The sequence below is a fragment of the Rhinoraja longicauda genome, chromosome 3, assembly GCF_053455715.1.
Source record: "Rhinoraja longicauda isolate Sanriku21f chromosome 3, sRhiLon1.1, whole genome shotgun sequence".
NCBI lineage: Eukaryota > Metazoa > Chordata > Chondrichthyes > Rajiformes > Arhynchobatidae > Rhinoraja > Rhinoraja longicauda.
In genome coordinates, this window is record NC_135955.1 from 45,191,992 (window position 1) to 45,213,903 (window position 21,912).

The window sequence follows — 21,912 nt, forward strand, 5'->3', positions numbered from 1 at the left end:
AATAGGAATCTAATGGTGTGCTCCTGCAGATATTTACTGCATCGTGCTTGGGTGCATTTGATATCAGCTGAATTAATAGGCGTTTTATGCAGGAGTGATATTTTATACTGCCCGTATAAGTGTGGCAATCATCTGTATCTTGTTTTACCTAAAATGGGAGACTGTCACAAAGTAGAAAGAAGAATAGCTTGTGAAATTGGAGCCTGAAATTAACCACCATAGACAGATCCTATACCAGAATATTAATTATCTGACTGACTGACAATGCACAGTAGAGTGGCATTCACTGCCACATTTAATATTATCATGAAACAGCATTGAGGCCCAGGCTTGTAGTGGTGAATGATGTTTTATTTCTTTTTTTTTAAACATATTTCATGAGAGGTACAATTTGCCATATCCATGTTAATGGTTGTAAAACTGTTTTTTACACTGCTGAAAACATTTGCCAAGCATTTAACTTAAAAGATTGATGTAAAGTTATAAAGAAAGTCCATAAACAAAGCACCATGATTCAACAGTTCTACCACTGTGTTACCTCTTTAATAACTCTATAACAGCATTGAATAGATATTTGGACAGGTTTGTGAAGAGGAAATGTTTATTGGGATACGGGCCAAATGCAGACAAATGGGACTAACTGAGATGGGCATAATGATTAGCATGGACAAGATGAGCCAAAGGGCTTGTTACCATGCTGTGAATCTTTGACCCTATGATTTTATAAATAGTATGAGGGAAAGATCTGAAAGAAGCTGAAACTTAAAATTAAAACACTTGAGCTTTTCTGTGCTAACACTATTTTATATGTGACAATTTGAAAACAATTAATTTGTTGGACAATAATTAAAAGAGGTTCAAGGAGATCCCAGCTCTCCCTTGTGACACATCATGGTTTTATGACCCTTAAATCCAGTGCTTCTTTGTAGACAAGAAGTGCTGGTACACATACCTGCGTTGGTGTCAAAGGCAGATCATTGTCTTATACCAGAGAAGACAACATATCTGCTTGATACCAGAAAATGTATTTAATTTCATTTTTTAAATTTTCATTATCTTTTTGTAATTTTAAAAGTTATAAATATTTGAAAATCTGTTTCGTAACTTTATAGAAGTGCCAGTATGCTGTTTTGGTTTTGTGAACGGTCACAAAAAAAAGCACTGCTTAAAACCGCGAGCACAGCTTCATCTGGAATCAGTAAATGAGCATCTCGGAATGTAGTGAGCTGCAGCAAGAAATACTTTATTACACATTGGTGAAGGTGCAGGATCACATTTAACCCGTTCCAATCATGGCTGACAGGATGAGCTGGCTGGAATCGCAACAGGCACCATTAACTGGCCACTTAAACAAGTAGATAGAGAGGTAAAGAAGGCATATGATATGCTTGCCGTCATCGGTCAGGCCATCGAGTCTAAGGATTAGTAAGTCATGTTGCATCTTTAGAGGACTTTGGTTAGGCTACATTTGGAGTATTGCGTGCCGTTCTGGTCTCCCCCTTACAAGAAGGATGTGGAGGCTTTGGTGAAGAGATTTACCAGAATTCTGCCTAGATTAAAGGATTTTAATATATATAAGGAGAGGTTGTATAAATTTGGATTATTTACTTCTGGAGCTTTGGACGTTGAGGGGAGATCTGATATAAAATGATGTAACGCATAGATAGGGTAGACGCTCGGAACCTTTTCCCCAGAATGGAAAATCAAATACTAGAAGTCATAGCTTTAAGGCAAAAGAGACAACGTTTAAAGGGTATATGCAGGTTAAGTTTTCTTACACAGAGAATGGTTGGTGCCTGGAACGTGATGTCAAGGTTGATGGCAGAGGCAGATACAACGGTGGCATTTAAAGTGCTTTTAGATAGGCACATAGATATGCAGGGAATGGAGGGATATGGATCACGTGCCAGCAGAGGATATTAGTTTAACTTGGCATCATGTTCAGCACAGACATATTGTTGGCAGCTGATTCATCCCTGAAAGCAGTAAGAATCAATGCAAACAGGCATCCTCTTCTTCTTCTTCTTGCGTTTGAGGCAGCAGAAGTTATGAAGCTGCTTCTGCTTCTGCTGTCTCTGTTTGTTGTCGTTCGCTTGACTGAGGTCAGTTGACAGGGCTCACCACGGGGAGGTCGACAACATGAACCCCAGGCATCCTCTCAAACCATTTGTTCTCCAGAGGTAAAATGCTTTCTGCTTATTCTTACTTTGACACTGGCCTCCAGATGTTTTGCCTCTATTTGCCATTAACTTTGCTGCTTGGTGCACATTTCAGGTGAGTAGTTGACCAGTGGCATGCAGGTGAGGCCTATGCTTTTTAAGTAGCCCATGTTTCAAACCTCCCAAGTGAGAGCTTGTTCACTCACCAAACACACTCAGTGTGGTCTACACCCATTTCTTGCTTTCATTTCACCAAACTCATCCCCAAAACCCCAGCTGGTACAACTCCAAAATAACAGCAGGAAGTATCCAAGACAATTTACTCTACACTGGAGATTTTCCCACATTTCTACTCAAATACCTTTCTGTTGAAATATCAGAAGTGTAGTCCTGATACTGCCTGCATGTCCTCAAATACTACCAAATATTTCCTCCATTCAAATTACTCCAAGAAAATGAAAGGTATTTCCTTTACAAATACTGAGACCTGCCTGATTGTTCAATGTTCATTGCATTCAGGAGCACTGTATTGAATGGGTGTTGAAACAGATAATTATTTTGTTAATTTTTCAATATTTTTCAGACTTTTCTTATTGACCCCATCAATGTCTTCCACATGAACCACATGGTTCTCATGTGAATACCCTCTCACTCCCTTGTTAAGGCTCCTCAATTAATCATGGCTTCTCTACCACTTTCCCTGCAGGTGTAACACAAACAAGGGTGCATTTCCTGAAGTAATCCTTCTGCTCTGTTGTCATATGACAGGATTAGCCATAGTTTGTTGCAAGTGGAAGTGAAGTGAGTTAATCTCTTTCGCAGTAACCAACATTAGAAACTCTTTCCCGATTCATTGGCTGTTGTAGGTGAGTGGGGGAAGTAGTGAAGCTAATCCTCCAGCTCAAGGCAAACTTTAGGAGGAACTCAACAGGTCAAGCAGCATCTGTGGAGGCAAAGGGGTGATTGACACCAGAACGAGACCCTATATCAGGATTGAGATTTTAGAGGAAGGGCTGCCAGCATAAAGAGGCAACGGGGGAGGTGTGACATGGGCTGATAAGTGACAGTGAAATCAGGAGAGGTGGAGGATGATAGGTGGTAAAAGGATAGGAAGGGATGGCCAAGGGAGAAGAAATCCAGGTGGATAGGTACATGAGTGGTGAGTAGATCAAACCAGGTTGGGGAGAGTAACATATCTGGGCAACAGGGTGGGAGGGAGAGAAGAAGAGTTGAACAAAGGGAGAGAAAACTAGATAGGTGGGTGCAAGAAGGAATGGGAAATGAACATAAGGAGTGCGGGTTTAGTTTACTTTAGTTTAAAAATACAGCATGAAAAGAGGCACTTCATCCCACTGAATCCATGCAGACCATCAATCACCCGTCCACTCACTTCACACCAGGGGCAATTTTACACAGCCCAATTAAACTACAAAACCGCCCATCATTTAGGATACAGGAGGAACATGGAGCACCCAGAGGATACCCACGTGGTCACAGGGAGAACATGTAAACTTCATGAGGACAACACCCAAAGTCAGTATGGAACCTGGGCCATTGAACCCATATCAAAAAAAAATGTTTGGGTGCACAGTGAGTGGAGTGAGGTTGTTCAAGGTGGCCTATTCTGAGTACTATTCAAAGAGTGACGAGAAGGAGTCCTGGAAACAAATTGATGGGAGGAACAAAGTAAGAACGTTTGATGTTTTGGCTCGAGAACTTGCGCCTGGAGAAGAAGAGGTTTGTGTAGGAGATGTGCTAAACAAGACTAAATTAAGAATACAGGAAAACTGACGGGCCATTTCTTTCTGTTAAAGGGCAGTATGGTAGCATAGCGGTAGACCTACTGCCTTACAGGGCTAGATCCTGATTACAGATGCTTGTCTGTACGGAGTTTGTATGTTCTCCCAGTCACCTGCGTGCGTTTTCTCTGAGATCTTCGGTTTTCTCCCACACTCCAAAGACGTATAGGTTTGTAGGTTAATTGGCTTGATAGAAATGTTTAAATGTAAAATTGTCTCTAGTGTGTGTAGGGTGGTGTTAAGGTGTAGGTCAGTGCTGACTCGGTGGGCAGAAGGGCCTGTTTCCAATCTTTATCTCTAAACTAAACTAACTAAAGTAAACTGATGTCATGGCCAATCTGGAGTTGATCAAAAATTGCAAGTAAAAATGTCAAAAAAGTAGAGATCATAAATGCAATAATTATAATGCAATTTAATTTGGTTAATCAAAGACCAAATGAGTGTTTCCAATTAATCTCGCTTTAAGCAGCGGAGTGCTGCATGGAAAAGTACGTGATCCCCCATGGTTAATAGGGGCACTCAGCAAATAGGCTGTGAAAGAACACAGTGAATTTGTTGCAGGGTCTATTATCATTCATTAATATAATATTTCATCTGCGTCTAATGAGGCCTTCACACGCGATCTGGGTGTTCTCAAATATTGACAAAATGTCCTCTCCTTTGGGAAAAGGAGTCAAGCACTTTACCATAGGGACAACACAGCAGGACCTGTTGGTAAATGCAGCATCAGGCAATCAATCTCCTGGGTTAAAGAGGAGAAAAGCTCACACAGTTTGAATATTGAATGTTATAATTCCTCTGTTAATGAAAGAGTGGAGATTACTGGGTATTTCATAATTAGTGACCCATTAACAAAATTATATGTTCAAAAATTGTAACTTCTAATCTGTGCATTGCTATGGTTTAATCAGTGGATACATTTATTATACAGTCCTATTTCTATTTTTCTCATTAAGAAAGGAATCTCAATCCACCTCCAACATGGCAGTTACTCCAGAGTGATCACCTGCACAAGTCAGGTAAGTACAGCAGTTGGATAGACTGGCTTCAGACCTAAGAAACATCCAATATCGAATTTAGTTATACTTGGAGGAACCTTGTGAATGCTCAAAACTTGGAAGAATCTTTGTATTCAAAGAAAGATGCTGGAGATAATAGTCTGTGGTGAGTTTCCATCCAACACATTTAACCAGTAATGATCTGCCCAAACCAAAACTGACCTCAATAAGAAGAGCCAGATTTCTGCTGAGATCAAAACAAGTCAAAAAGACAATGAAAGCTCCAGGATTTACACTGTGCAGAAAGAATGCTCTGTTCAGAAAGAATGGTTATTCTCTTGGCCATTGGCCAGTAAAGCTCATGTGCCTTAAGAACCCTCTAATTTTTTTAATATATAGGTGTCACTTAATGGTGAACTCTGATAAGGTCTTTGAAATGGTGAAGGAATTTTCAGAAATCTTTAAGCAACGTCTGGGCCAAACATTCATATGTCGTAAATAGATCACGTTTATTGTGCACAATATCGGAGATGCAATGGAATCCAACCCAGAGTTCTTGATTTCTCCTATTCATTCATTCCTGCCATTCTTCTCTAAAACTTGGCTCAAGCATTGAATGCCGGATTTTCTTCATGCTTTCCATAATGGTATAGTGCATGAAGGAAAAGGCCTGCCTTTGTTTCGGATCCATTTAATAGCAAATAATGCCTTGGGCAACCTGCGTTATTGCATTTTACAGCACAGAACCCCAGGATGTTACATTGATTGCTCACTGCACACATACATTTTAACAGATATAACTGCTGCCATTTAACTTTAGGAGGCTGATGTCACATTTGCTTCAATGGTGAGACTTTCTGCGTAAATGCCACTGAAATGTCTTCCTGCTTCCTCGCTATCGTAGTGGACAGTACTCTTGACAAGTCTATTATGCAAGGGCAGTTTGAGATTAAGGAGGAGGAGAAGCTGGAGCACTTGACAATCATTAAGGTGGATAAATCACCAGGACCTGATGGCATCTATCCCAGGTTATTTAGAGAGGCAAGAGAGGCAAGAGAGGACCGTAGACAAAGATCTTTGTGTTTTCTCTACCCACAGGCAAGGTCCCGGAGGTCTTAGTAGCCAGTCGTTTCTTTATTTAAGAAGGGAATTATATATATATAATTATACATATATATATATATAATATATAATTTTATATATATAAATGAGTTGGAGGTTAACATAGACGGAGGCTTGGTTAGTAAGTTTGCAACGATTGCCCAGTGGTACCAGCAAGAAGAGGACAAACCCGATTTATAGGGAATTCTTGATGAAATGTCCCATTTTCTTGATGCAGTGACACATGTAAATGCTTTCTGTGGCAGGTAGGGCTGTACCCCAAATGGACTTGCTGAGTCCGCCATTCAATAGACAATAGACAATAGGTGCAGGAGTAGGCCATTCGGCCCTTCGAGCCAGCACCGCCATTCAATGTGATCATGGCTGATCATTCTCAATCAGTACCCCGTTCCTGACTTCTCCCCTTACTCCCTGACTCCGCTATCCTTAAGAGCTCCATCTAGCTCTCTCTTGAATGTATTCAGAGAATTTGCCTCCACTGCCCTCTGAGGCAGAGAATTCCACAGATTCACAACTCTCTGACTAAAAAAGTTTTTCCTCATCTCTGTTCTAAATGGCCTACCCCTTATTCTTAAACTGTGGCCCCTGGTTCTGGACTCCTCCAAGATTCTCTGCAGTCTCTTGTATTCCTGGGTATTGGAATTGCCATACAAGGCCATGATATAACCAGTCAAAATGCTTTCTGGAGTGCATCTCTTTAAATGTCTAAGAAAGTAGAGGTGCTGTCATGTCTTCTTCATGATTACATCTATATACAGGCCAGGATAGGTCATCCGAGTTAATAATGCCTAGGAATTTGAAGGATCACATCTATTTCCTACGTCTCTGTTCTCACTCTCTCTCTTCCTGGACAGAGCAAGTGAAGAGTTCCCTTGGTCCTCAGCTTCTATCTCACCAGCCTTTGCATTCAACCAATTATTCTTCACAATTTCCTCCAGTTCTACATTGTATCACCTGGCATATGAAGGTGTATGGTGTACTTGCCTTCATCAGTTCGGCAATGGAGTCTTGTTGTAGCTTCATAAGACGATGGTCAGGCCGCATTTGGAGTATGGTGTGCATTTCTGATTGCCCCATTACAGGAAGGATGAAGAGATTTAAGAGAAGGTTCAGAATAGGTTTACCAGTATACTGCCTGGATTAGAGGGTATTATCTACAATGAGAGGTGGGACAAACTTAGATTTTATTTTCTCTGGGGCATTGGAGGTTGAGCAGAAACCAAATAGAATATGAGCTGCCTCAATAGGATAGACAGTCAGAACCTTTTTTTCTCAGGGCAATAGAGCAAAGCTTTAAGGTCACAGGGGGGAAGTTCAAAGGAGATATGCAGGGCACGTTTCTCCACACAGAGAGTGATGGTGCCTGGAATATTCTGCCGGGGTGATAGTGAAAGTAGATATGATATTGGTGCTTGAGGCTTTTAGATAGGCACATGGATATGCAAGGAATAGAGGGATGTGGTCAGACAGAGGGGATTAATTTAACCAAACCATAATGTTTGGCATGGATATTATGGTCCAAATGGTCTGTTTCTTTGTTGTATTTTCTATGCTCTGACACATATTATCCTCGCATTGCCTTCCGGCATTGTTAAAGCATTGTTCCATTCACAACTCCTTCGTCCACACCTACAATCTCACTACCATCCCCTGTCAATAGAATGTTCCCATGCAACCACAGGAGATGCAAGACCAGTCCTTCACAACTTCCTTTCCCACCATCCAGTCACGTGAGTAGTTTTTCCTGGTGAAGCAGCAATTCACTTACACTCCTCTAATCCAGTGTACTGCATTTGGTATTCACAATCAGGTCTTCTCTGCATTTGAGAAACCAAACGCAAATGAAGTGAGCACTTAGCACTCGGTTTACAGGAGTGGCCCTGAGCTTCCCGTTTTATGCCATTTTAAATCCCCATCCCTCTCACACCCTGACTTATCTGTCTGTGGCCAACACTGTTACAACAAGGCCTAACACAAGCTTGAGGAAGACAGACACATTGATTCATTTCTCCTAATGACCATCGATAGCTCTCATTCCCCTTTCCCCTGACTCTCAGTCTAAAGAAGAGTCTCGACCCAAAATATCACCTACTCCTTTTCTCCAGAGATGCTGCCTGACCTACTGAGTTACTCCAGCTTTTTGTGTCTGTCTTCGGTTTAAACCAGCATCTGCAGTTCCTTCCTGCACAAGCTTGAGGTATATCCCCGTTCTCTGCTTGGGTACATTGCAGCCTTCCAGACTCATAACTGAAACCTCTGTGTAATTAACTTACAGATAGAAAGAAAGAGTATTCGATCTGGTCATTTCAGCCTGTCAACACTCTTGCTCAGTTTTTTGTTCATTATTGTAGCTTGGGTAACAATGCATGACTTAGACAAAGATGCCTTCTCTGATTCTAAGTGCTGCATTGGCATTTGATCTCACTCCACCAGAGATATCCCTGCTGTTTGACCCATCCCACCCTCACTGAAGCTGCTACTGGAAACTAACCTATTGTATTCTTCTGGTTGGATTTCATATTTCCAGCCTCTGCAGTTTGTTTGATTTTTACTCGGAAAATATTGTTTGGCCCTTTACATTTTTTTAACTTGCTTCTCTTGTGAAAATAAATGTTAAGTATCTTATGACATAGGTTGAATTGAATATTTTTAAACTCATTCCTTGCATTGATTTAATATAATTTATTGCATTTTTATCCCTTTTAAAAAGTGGTTATTGAAGTATTTCCTAATTATTTGTAACAAGATAAAAGGCTTCAATCAATTATTGATATTCTCTTCACTTTCAAATGCTCCTCTTTCATTAAATGTCAGTCAGAAAACAATGAATCATCTTTCCAGAAGTTCAAAAGTACCTTATGGAGAGTGAAGCATTCCAACTAAAAAGAGATTGATTTTCAGTTCTCTTTACAAATTGGTCACAGCATTCAAAGTGTAATTTCTCACTGAAAAAAACCCACTGAATAATGATGTGAGATAAAAATTAAAATATAAGCAATCTTTTCATGTTTGCTGGAGTAATATTTGGTGCACTTTAAACGAGTGATAGGACTCACCATTAAACTTCACACATTGTTTATGCATTATCATTTATTATATGTGGCATGCTTTGAATAGGATTGTTAAATCAGAGTGACAGTGGTCTGGATTTGAATAAGCAAACAATTGAGGAGACCGAGAGGCCAATAGTGTATGTCTATTTGTTTGTTCTACCCTTTCACCCAGAGAAAAAGTTTCTGATTGTCCATCCTATTGCTACATCTCATATTCTATTAGGTTTCCACTCAACCTGGATCCACATCAGATTACCATCAGTGTGTGTGTGTGTGTGTGTGTGTTGAAGCTGGTCATGATGTGCTCTCAGCGTTTGTACTTTACATAAAACTCCAAACGTTCAAATTGGCATTGAGTTCAACAGCGCGGATTTGAGATGACCAAATACTCCATCCCACAGCAATGACACTTTCCAGGGGTGTGCTGTTGGGGCCTATAAGGGAGATACCACTCCCTCATGATGAGGAAAAAAGCCTCCATCTGATAGGTGCAAGAGTAGGTGGAGGTTGTTCAGTGGGTTAGCTGGAGGAGATTAACAGCGACTCTTTGCATTCAACGATGAAACCAAATTAATGGCTTAAGCAGTGTAGATGGCATGGTGGGGCAGCGGTAGAGTTGCTGCCTTACAGCGCTTGCAGCACCGGAGACCCGAGTTTGATCTCAACTACGGGCGCTGTCTGTACGGAGTTTGTACGTTCTCCCCTTGACCTGCGTGGGTTTTCTCCAAGATCTTCGGTTTCCTCCCACATTCCAAAGACGTACAGGTATGTAGGTAAATTGGCTCGGTAAATGTAAAAATTGTCCCTAGTGTGTGTGTAGGATAGTGTTAATATGCAAGGATCGCGGTTGGCGCGGACCCGGTGGGCCAAATGGCCTGTTTCCGTGCTGTATCTCTAAACTAAACTAAACTATTTCCTGTCTAAGCACTAATTTCCATCTACCCCATGTTCTTGATTTCATACCTATCCTCATGCAAATTAATTCTCAACAACCATATTCACCAGAAAGTGAACACATTATATTTTCCTTAAGGAATTAGTCAGAGCAATAGAATCAAAGAGATATGGTATGGAATCAGGCTCTACATTAACCCCAATTTTTATTCTTTGAACATATTTTCATCATTTCCTCGCAGATTCCTACACCCACCTCCATGCTAAGGACAATTTACAGCAGCCAATTATTGTACCAACCCGTACATTTTTGTGATGTGGGAGGAAAGTGGAGGATCTAGAGGAAACCCTCATGGTCGCTGAGAAAATGTGCATACTCATTCCTGAAGTCAGGGTCGAACCTGTGTCTCTGGATCTGCGAGGCAGTAGCTCTCTTAGCTGTGCCACCATACCAGCCACTGCATATTACAGAATAGTTACAGCAGAGACACATGCAATTTGTCTATTAAGTCCATGTTGACTCTTTGTTAAGCAACACAATCAATCCTATTATTTTAGCTTTAGGGTATGCTGACTGTGAGATTCCATTCTTTTCTTAACCAGAGTTTCAATAACCCTCATCCACTAATGGTGTCTAATTCTGCCAGCCTTGCTCTTCGCTTTAACAACAACAAGTTTTCACTGAACTCTCCCTATCTCAATTGTAAAAGCCTTCCAATTGTCAAAGGTCCACTTTAGCTGCCAACAGTCTCTCCCATTCAACCTTTGCAAGTTTCTGTCTAATGCTATCATAGAAACATAGAAACATAGAAAATAGGTGCAGGAGGAGGCCATACAGCCCTTCGAGCCAGCACTGCCATTCATTGTGATCATGCCTGATTGTCCCCAATCAATAATCCGTGCCTGCCTTCTCCCCATATCCCTTGATTCCACTAGCCCCTAGAGCTATATCTAACTCTCTCTTAAATCCATCCAGTTATTTGGCTTCCACTGCCCTCTGTAGCAGAGAATTCCACAAATTCACAACTCTGAGTGAAAAAGTTTTTTTCACCTCAGTTTTAAATGGCCTCCCCATTATTCTAAGACTGTGGCCCTTGGTTCTAGACTCACCCAACATTGGGAACATTGCTCCTGCATCTAGCTTGTCCAGTCCTTTTATAATTTTATATGTTTCTGTAAGATCCCCTCTCATCCTTCTAAACTCCAGTGAATACAAGCCTAGTCTTTTCAATCTTTCCTCGTATGTCAGTCCCGCCATCCCAGGGATCAATCTCGTGAACCTACGCTGCACTGCCTCAATTACGAGGATATCTTTCCTCAAATTAGGAGACCAAAACTGTACACAATACACCAGATGTAGTCTTACCAGGGCCCTATACAACTGCAGAAGAACCTCTTTACTCCTATACTGAAATCCTCTTGTTATGAAGGCCAACATTCCATTAGCTTTCTTCACTGCCTGCTGTACCTGCACGCCAACTTTCAATGACTGGTGTACAAGGACACCCAGGTCTCGCTGTACCTTACCTAACCTAACCTAAGTCCATTGAGATAATAATCTGCCTCCTTGTTTTTGCCGCCAACGTGGATAACCTTACATTTATCTATATTATACTGCATCTGCCATGCATCTATCCACTCACTCAACCTGTCCAGGTCACCCTGCAACCTCCTAACATCCTCTTCACAGTTTACACTGCCACCCAGCTTTGTGTCATCCGCAAACTTGCTAGTGTTGCTTCTAATTCCCTCTTCCAAATCATTCATATATATGGTAAACAGTTGCGGCCCCAACACCGAGCCTTGCAGCACTCCACTCGCCACTGCCTGCCATTTTGAAAAGGACCCGTTTACTCCTACACAATTATCAAAATTAGCCTTGCCCCATTTTAGGATGTTAACTTGTTGATGTGTTCTAGCATCTGCATCTCCTCTGGCAGCTCATTCCAAATGCCCACCTCCCTCTGAGTGAAAAGGTTGCCCCCCAGGTTCCTATTAAATCTTCCTTCTCTCTCCTTATACCAGTGACTTCTGTTTTTTTAATTCCCCTACAAAGGTAATGAATGCTAGATTTCAGTGACATGATTGCTGGACACTTCAATTATTGAAGTCAACAACATAAAAGGAAGTCATTTAATTGCAGAAAGTTGTAATTGGCCACGTTCAGATTCAGTATGCGCAGAATAGCATCTGTGCACATCACCCTGAAAATAATTCAGTGGCCTGGGAAGGAACGCAGTACAAAATCACCTGAAAATTATCAAGGTTAAAGGGTTAAGATATTGCACCAAAACAAAAAAATAACGATGGATAATTTTACATCTGAAATTCATAGCTTGTTTGGTATCCAAAGATTTTAAGATTATGAATAGAAGGAAGTGGATGGTCAGATAAAGATCACCCATGTTCTCAATGAACACTGAAAGAGGTTTGTGGGGCAAAAAATACCTTTTCTTGTCCCAAAGCCTTTTCTTTTTAGGCATAATTTTCAACATGATAAATAGAAAATTAAGTATTGCGAAAATTGGATTGCCTTTCTGCTGAGAATTTAGATACTATTCATACATTAAATATCAGGGAAGGTAATGACTGGCAAGAGGTTTTTCAACTTTAAAATATGTTGCTCAGTCATTGACTTTTGATGTCATTGTTTCATTTCATTGCTATGACTTTAAAGCTACATTAAAAATTCTCTTCAATTCTTTTGGGATGGTATTTTATAACCAAGCCAATATTAGCTCGATCTCTGTACACTCCTGTGCATTTCCTTATCCAATTATTTCCCTTGTTTTATGGGAAGGGAAAAGCTGATTCAGTGCTGTGTAGAACATGTCCTTGAATTGCTTGGATGACAGATGTGTCAAGCCAAGAGTTACAACCTGATCAGGTATGAATAATGTAGGATGTCAGCTTACATTGAAATTCCAGAGATTTGCCTCAAGGAAACAGAGAGAATCTTTCAGGACTTTCACTAAATAGATTAAAGGCATTTGATAGAGTCCTCTGAGGCAAAACCACACTCTCACGGTTTGAACGATGAAACTGGAATGTGGAGTGACAGGGATGTTGGGTCCTGTTAGGTCCTAAGCCCCATCAAACAGAATCACTGACTCTCTCTTTAAAATACTGAAGGAGAAACTGAATTGATATGCCAAATTATCTCATCTGAATCCATGATTTTTTTTTTTAACCTTTGTCACACTATGATATCTCCTAAACCTTATTGGTATTTCTTTTTAGTTTTTTTTAATTTTGGTTTTAGAGATACATCAAGGAAACGGGCCTTTCGCCCCCTGGCTCTGCTGAACATTGATCACCGATCCACACTAGTTCTATGTTATCCCTACACATTAGGGGCACTTAGCAGAGGCCACTTAATCTAGAATGCCTGCACATCTTTGGGATGTGGGAGGAAACAGGAGCACCCGAAGGAAACCCACACAGTCACAGGGAGAATGCACAAATTCCACACAGACAGCACCCGAGGGCAGGATCAAACCCCGGATCTCTGGCGCTGTGAGGCAGCATCTCTATCAGCTGGTCTATTGTACTGCCCGTTTTCTGCATTTAAAAAAGTATTAGAATATTAAATTATTAGTAAAAAAAGACCTGAATGATGATTTCCTCATTAGGGAAGTACCAAGTTTCAATATAATCAAACATATAAACAGTTATTAGTGAACACAAATAAAATAACAAAACAAAAAATAAGGTCATTCTGTGTATAGTTCACTATAGATAGCCTCAGATTTGTTTCAGGTCTAAACATGGGAGCAAAGTAAAAGAAAACACCTTGCACTTAGCAGAAGTGCAAGTGGTAGGTTAGGGCGGCACGGTAGCGCAGCGGTAGAGTTGCTGCTTTACAGCGAATGCAGCGCCGGAGACTCAGGTTCGATCCTGACTACGGGTGCTGCACTGTAAGGAGTTTGTACGTTCTCCCCGTGACCTGCGTGGGTTTTCTCCGAGATCTTCGGTTTCCTCCCACACTCCAAAGACGTACAGGTATGTAGGTTAATTGGCTGGGTAAATGTAAAAATTGTCCCTAGTGGGTGTAGGATAGTGTTAATGTACGGGGATCGCTGGGCGGCACGGACTTGGTGGGCCGAAAAGGCCTGTTTCCGGCTGTATATATATGATATGATAAGAGTACCACATGGCCAATCTTCATTATTAATGGGATTAACGTCAACATCCGCACTATTGGAATGAAGAGGCATCTTCAGAAGAAAGAAAATCATCGTTATTTCCTGGACAAATAATTCTGGCTTGGAGAAGACCAATAATAATTCCTGTGACAAACAGATTACAATGTCAGTTTCAAAATGAATGGTTATTTCTGTCTTGTCCTTTAATAGTGTACAAACCATTAATAATATTAATCCTTGGCACAGGCAGTAATAGTTTGAGACAGATGTGGGTCAAATTCATAATTGCAGTACAGAATAAAACATTGGGACAGTATAATTTCCTTAAATATGATTAACCTTGCTCATGAATGTCATTTCAAAGTGTTTTCCATGCTCTTAGTACAGTGAGCAGAATGCCAACATGAGGGAGATAAGAGGTGAGGTTCATTTGTGGCAACTAGAGACTGCAGAGGAACTCACTGGCATTCAACAAGTAAAAGAAGTTGCATATAAAATATGAAAAGTATTGAGTAGAAAGGAACTTCAGAATGCTGGTTTAAACCAAAGGAATGGGTGACATTTCGGGTCACACATTCCTTCTCTCCAGAGATGCTGCCTGTCCCACTGAGTTGCTCCAGCATTTTGCGTCTATGAAAAGTATTGATGCTGTTCACCCCACTGAAGATTGCAAGTCAACAGATTGCTTCTTCTAAGGCAAATGGATCTGGCTGATTTACCTACTTACACTGAGTGGTGATGTTGTAGAGAATCATCAGCTTAATCCTCATTGTAGGGCAGATCATCCCTGACTTGCACACTTGTACTTTGAAACAGTGACCGGTGACCAGGGATCAGTGGCCAAATGGATATCAGATGCCATGCATCTGACTTGCTTCTCCTCCTCCGGCATTACCATTGATTCCAGCTCTGGTCTCTCATATGTTGCATTGAGGGGTTTGGCGCATTTTACATCCAGTTCCCTAGCTTTGTGCCAGTCTGTCTCTACTTCCACGGCCATTATGCTGTGACACCTGGTTTAAGATTGCCGAAACAAGGAACTAAACCAAATGCATTGAATTATACTCCTGTACATTTGGAGAGACAAAGCATAGACTCGGAAACCATTTCGCTGAACACTTATGCTCAGTCGGTCAAGGCTTACTGGATCTCCTGGTTGCTAGCCATTTTAACCCCCTTTCCACTCCTATACTGGCCTTTCTGTCCTGGGCCTCCTCCATTGCCAGAGTGAGGCACATGCAAATTGGAAGAACAGCATCTCACGTTGGCTTGGGTAGCTTACAACCCAGCGGTATGAACGTTAAATTCTCTAATCTGAGTTGAATTTAGTTTATTGTCACGTGTACCAAGGTAGAGTGAAAAGCTTTTGTTACGTGCTAATCAGTCAGCGGAAAGACAATACATGATTACAATTGAGCCAGTCACAGTGTACAAATACATGATAAAGGGATACGTCTTTGGAACTTGTTAACTGACTTTTAGTGGAGTCCAAAGGAGGGGGGCAGGGAAGAGGGAGGGAAGGAGTAAGAGAAGATGAGTGAATAACATGAATAACATTTAGTGCAAGATAAAGTCAGTAAAGTGTGATCATAGATGGTCCGAGGGTCTCCAATGAGGTTGATAGTAAATCAGGACAGCTCTCGAGTTGTGATAGGATGGTTCAGTTGCCTGATAACAGCTGGGAAGAAACTGTCCCTGCTTGTGGAGGCGTACGTTTTCACACTTCTATACCTTTTGCCCGATGGGAGAGGGGAGAAGAGATAACTTCTACAAACACTCTCCTCCTCTCACTCCTCCCCTCCCTCCTCCCCTCCCTCTTCCCTGCCCCCCCCCCCCCCCCCTTTGGACCCCACTAAAAGTCGGTTAACAAGTTCCACAGTTTGCAATGACGTATCCCTCTTGGGATCTTACCTTCCCTAGCCAACAATCAGCTTATCAGGGAACCTCCATGCCTGAGGTCATCAGCTGCCGGCTCTAATTTCCTCTGTTTTTTCTTGCTTCCAGACACCCCTCCCCCCCCCAAACAATCTGTCTGTAGAAGGGCCTCAACCCAAAATGTTACCTAACTATTTTCTCCAGAGATGCTGCCTGACCCGTTGAGTTACTCTAGCATTTTGTGTCTATCCTTTGTATTGAAATGTACTTCTGTGCAGTAAATACCATAGCTCTGTACTCATCATCATCATCATATATATACAGCCGGAAACAGGCCTTTTCGGCCCTCCAAGTCCGTGCCGCCCAGTGATCCCCGTACATTAACACTATCCTACACCCACTAGGGACAATTTTTACATTTACCCAGCCAATTAACCTACATACCTGTACGTCTTTGGAGTGTGGGAGGAAACCGAAGATCTCGGAGAAAACCCACGCAGGTCACGGGGAGAACGTACAAACTCCTTACAGTGCAGCACCCGTAGTCAGGATCGAACCTGAGTCTCCGGCGCTGCATTCGCTGCAAAGCAGCAACTCTACCGCTGCGCTACCATACTGACCATGGGAAGTGAGTTTGAGGTGAAGCTCCTGGCATGGGGCATTATTAGTATAGAGTAGTGTAACACCATTAACTTGAGATTGAGTAAATAGTTTATTAACGTTATCATAGTGCAATTTTTTTTCAATTTTTGTACTTTAGGATGTTTTCAGTTGAATTTAATACTTTTAAGATTACTTCAATAGTTTATAAAAATCTCAGATTTTCAGGGCCTTGACAGCATAATCCCCAGGTTTAGTATACCCCATCTATTCAGATACAGTCTCGTGTGGAGAGTTAGCTGATCTGCAGGTGAACAGAGATGCACTGTGGGGTAGTGGACCATATTCACTGCAATTCTATCCAATATAAAAGCATAGTGCTAATGTTAAACGCGATGTCTCGGTTAAACTATACTTGGAAATAAATTACATTTCTTATATCCTGACTACAAAAGAATTTGATTCTAACTTTTGCAGTATAGATTAAAAGACAGCTATTAGCAAATACAATGAAAAATTTAAGTGGAATTTCTTCATGCAGAAAGTGATGTGAATTTAAAAACCACTTGCACATTGAGGACCTGAAATAGAAGTGTACTAATTAAGAAAGTTCTTGATACGTCCTCGGGAGAAGGAAATTGAGTGATACTGAGCCAGTTTGAGAAAATGAATCAGGATGAGAAGTGAAATAGAAAATAGTAGAAATACTCAGCAAGTCAGGCAGCATCCCTGGTAAGAGAAACGAAGATTTCATTAGAAATGGGAAATGTCAGAGTTAAAGCAAACTGTAAAATAAAAGAGGAAGAATGAGGAGAATGAAAAAGGTCTGTTTAGTTTAGTTTAGTTTAGTTTAGAGATGCAGTACAGAACCAGGTCCTTCGGCCAACCGAGTCCACGCTGACCAGCGATCCCGACATATTAACACTATCCTAGTCACACGCTAGGGACAATTTACAACTATACCAAGCTAATTAACCTACAAACCTGTACGCCTTTGGAGTGTGGAAGGAAACTGGAGATCCCAGAGAAAACCCACGCAGGTGACGGGGAGAACATGCAAACTCCATATAAACAGCACCCAAAGTCAGGATTGAACCCGGGTTTCTGACACTGTAAGGCAGCAACTCTACCGCTGTGCCACCGTGCCACCTGATACCATCTGTGATGAGGACAACTGTGTGTGCTAAGGGGGAAAAAAGCTTAAATAACCAAAAGTGTACCAAAAGATGAAATATGGGGTTAAGAGATAAGTAAAGAATAATCAAGAGGAATAATAATCAATAATCACAAGGGGACAATCAGAATAAAGCAAATGGGTCAAATAGTCTATTGCTCTGATGTACAGTGCATTCAGAAAGTATTCAGACCCCTTCACTTTTTCCACATTTTGCTACGTTACAGCCTTTAAAATGGATTCAATTCATTTTTTTTATCATCAATCTACACACAATACCCCATAATAAAAAAGTGAAAGCAGGTGTTTAGAAATTTTGTATAGTAATTAAAAAGAAATAACTGAAATATCACATTTACATAAGTATTCAGACCCTTTACTCGGTACTTTGTTGAGGCACCTTTGGCAGTGATTACAGCCTCAAGTCTTCTTGAGTATGATGCTACAAGCTTGGCACACCTGTATTTGGGTAATTTCTCTCATTCTTCTCTGCAGATCCTCTCTAGCTCTGTCAAGTTGGATGGGGAGCGTCGATGCACAGCTATTTTCAGGTCCCTCCAGACATGTTCGATCGGGTTCAAGTCAAGGGCTCTGGCCTAAACAGACTTGCCACGAAGCCACTCCTGCGTTGTCTTGGCCGTGTGCTTAGGGTCGTTGTCCTGTTGGAAGGTGAACCTCCACCCCAGTCTGAGGTCCAGAACGCTCTGGATCAGGTTTTCCTCAAGGATCTCTCTGTACTTTGCTCCATTCATCTTTCCCTCGATCCTGACTATTCTCCCTGTTCCAGCCACTGAAAAACATCCCCATAGCATGTAGCTGCCACCACCATGCTTCACCGTAGGTATGGTATTGGCCATGTGATGAGTGGTGCTGCTTGGCATTCAGGACAAAGAGTTCAATCTTGGTTACATCAGACCAGAGAATCTTGTTTCTCATGGTCTGAGTGTCCCTTAGGTGTCTTTTGGCAAACCCCAAGCGGGCTGTCATGTTCCTTTTACTGAGGAGTGGCTTCCGTCTGGCCACTCTACCATAAAGGCCTGATTGGTGGAGTGCTGCAGATATAGTTGTCTTTCTGGAAGGTTCTCCCATCTTCACAGAGGAACTGGAGTTCTGTCAGAGTGACCATCGGGTTCTTGGTCACCTCCCTGACCAAGGCCCTTCTCCCCTGATTGCTCAGTTTGGCCAGGCGGCCAGTTCTATGAAGAGTCCTGGTGGTTCCAAAGTTCTTCCATTTATGAATGACAGAGGCCACTGTGCTCTTCTGGATCTGAAATGCTGTAGAAATTGTTTTATACCCTTCCCAGATCTGTGTCTCGATGCAATCCTGTCTCGTAGGTCTACGAACAATTCCTTCATCTTCATGGCTTGGTTTTTGCTCTGACATGCACTGTCAACTGTGGGACTTTATATAGACAAGAATGTGCCTTTCCAAATCATGTCCAATCAATTGAATTTACCACTAGTGGACTCTAATCAAGTTGTAGAAACATCTCAAGGATAATCAATGGAAACAGGACATAAGCTCAATTTTGAGTGTCATAGCAAAGGGTCTGAATACTTATGTAAATGTGATATTTCAGTTATTTATTTTTAATTACTTTGCAAACATTTCTAAACACCTGCTTTTGCTTTTTTATTATGGGGTATTGTGTGTAGATTGATGATTAAAAAAAAAGAATTTAATCAATTTTAAAATAAGGCTTAACATAGCAAAATGTGGGAAAAGTGAAGGGGTCTGAATACTTTCTGAATGCACTGTAAATGCAGTAGAAGGTTCTTGACACAAAATGTCACCTATTCCTTTTCTACAGCGATGTTGTCTGACCTGTTGAGTTACTATATCTATGTGTCTATCTCCGGTTTAACCAAGATTCTGCAATTCCTTCCTACACAATAGAATTTATTCATCATTTGTCCATTCCTCCCATTTGCCTATCCACAAAAATGCTATTCTTTGACTTTGCCAAACAGGACATTTAAAAATTGATCCATTACACAATTTGTTAATATCTACCTTTATTTTGTACATAAAGGTCTCCCATCTTTGTCTCCAGAGGCATCCATTCCACCGGCTGTAAGCAAAGTTAACATCTATTGGTATTACGGCATTTGGAGCATGCATCATGAATCCTGGTGGCAGTATGTTGGATGAGAAAAATCAACACTGCTTGTATCCCCAATCTGGAAAACTAACACTAGTAAATGCATTTTATTAATTTTTTAAATGGTTTCTTGACTGCATGTCGTGTTATTCCAGCAGTGGAGCACAATGCTTTCATAGCCAAGGACTTCAAATGAAATAAGCAATTAATAATCTCTGTGTCTCAGTTCACTTATTGATTCTGCAACTTAACTAAAATTAAGCTAGTCACAAATCATATCATAGTTATTAGTGTTTATGAGGCATTATCAGTTATATGAAGATTTAATTTCATAATATGTGCCATTATCCTTGTGTGCAACTGGTTACAAAAGTGACAATATATCCACATGCTGTTTGTTAATGGCATGAGCAATTTGAAAGCACTTTAAATTGATGTGTAGTTTGGTATTTAAATGTTATTCCTAATTCACAAATTCTACATAATGGGATTGAATGGGACACAAGGTGATACTTGCAGAATTCTCATTACGATTTTAAAACTGGAAATAGAAAGATATGATTACACACCACATAGCTGGAAAAAATATACAAAAAGAAAATGTTATTCCCCTCATCTATACCCGTTCAAATTGAGGGGAGGAGGGTGAAGGAGATAGATTCCATTTCCATCATATGTTAATCAGGCTGGGGGTGTTTGTCCTTCAGAGGAACCTTCTATACATTTTGTAATCTTAAATATGGCTTTAAATTAGAGTGTGAAGGGGGGCAGATCTGCAATGTTGCGAGAAGTCAATAACATTGGAATTTTCCTCATCTGCTTTTCTATGACATTGATGGATGGCTCTTTTATTGGAGGTAATTTCAAGTCACTAAAATATAAAGAACAGGAAAGCATTTGTGCATACATGTATTTAAAGAAAAGTAAGTTTTAATCATTTATTGACTTAAATAGACTGTCCATTGTAGATCTTTAAAAAAGATTATAAAACTGCACAATAAAGACAAAGCTGATAGATTTGCTTTGATGCCAATCAGCACAAAGCCATTTATCGTGATCTAATAGCACTGGTATTTAGGTTGCACAATAAACAGCATTATCCAGTGGAAGATTAAATGCTAATGGTGTTGCATTTTGATGGAAAAGCATTGTAAATCATATTATGTCCCCAAACTCTAATGCAACACAGTAATAAAAGTCTGCAGCAGTGATGCCCAAAAGGCATCTCACTGGTTCTGAACTTTAGTCATTTTTAATATAAATAGACCCCGTAGATTTTGCTGAACAAGCACAAGGTTAGTAGCGTGGCTGCAGTATAAAAATTAACATTGAGATTACTTTAAAGTTGTTTTGGTAGCATTAAACAAAGAAAATAAAAATTGAGTCTTTGGTTATTCCATGACAAGTTTCTATACTTTTATCAGTTTAGTTTCATCATAAATTATAATTGAAAGGTTATATGGTAAAGACCTGAAGATACATGTTGAATTATTAGTGAGAACATATCACCTGAGGGGATACAGAAAACCACACTCAGATTTAGAATTGATATGAATGCAATTGTTTCCAAATGAATAGAGATTTATTTCATTTTTAAGATTCATTTCCTCTTCAGTCAATGGCTCTGCAATAAAACAAAAAATGCACCAGGCACAAGCCTTGCCACCTGTGACAGTATGTTAATACTGCATGTTAGGCCTGCATTTGTTGTGCAACCTTGTGTGTGAGGAACTGGAAAAGACTCACACAGCAGGAGCTCCAACACAGCATGAGTATTTGTTCCAAGGACTCACCAGGCTGGTCCACTGAGCCTCAGCAGTTATACTTGACAAGGTAGCAGCCTAAAAGCCATAGTCACCCTTTTGCAAAGAAATTACAAAAACTCTACACTGATTTTTAAAAAATGAAAAAATAGAAGAACATTATTTACACAGGTACAATCAAATATTTAACCTGATCATGGGACTCTCACTCTCACTGGCATTTGTAAC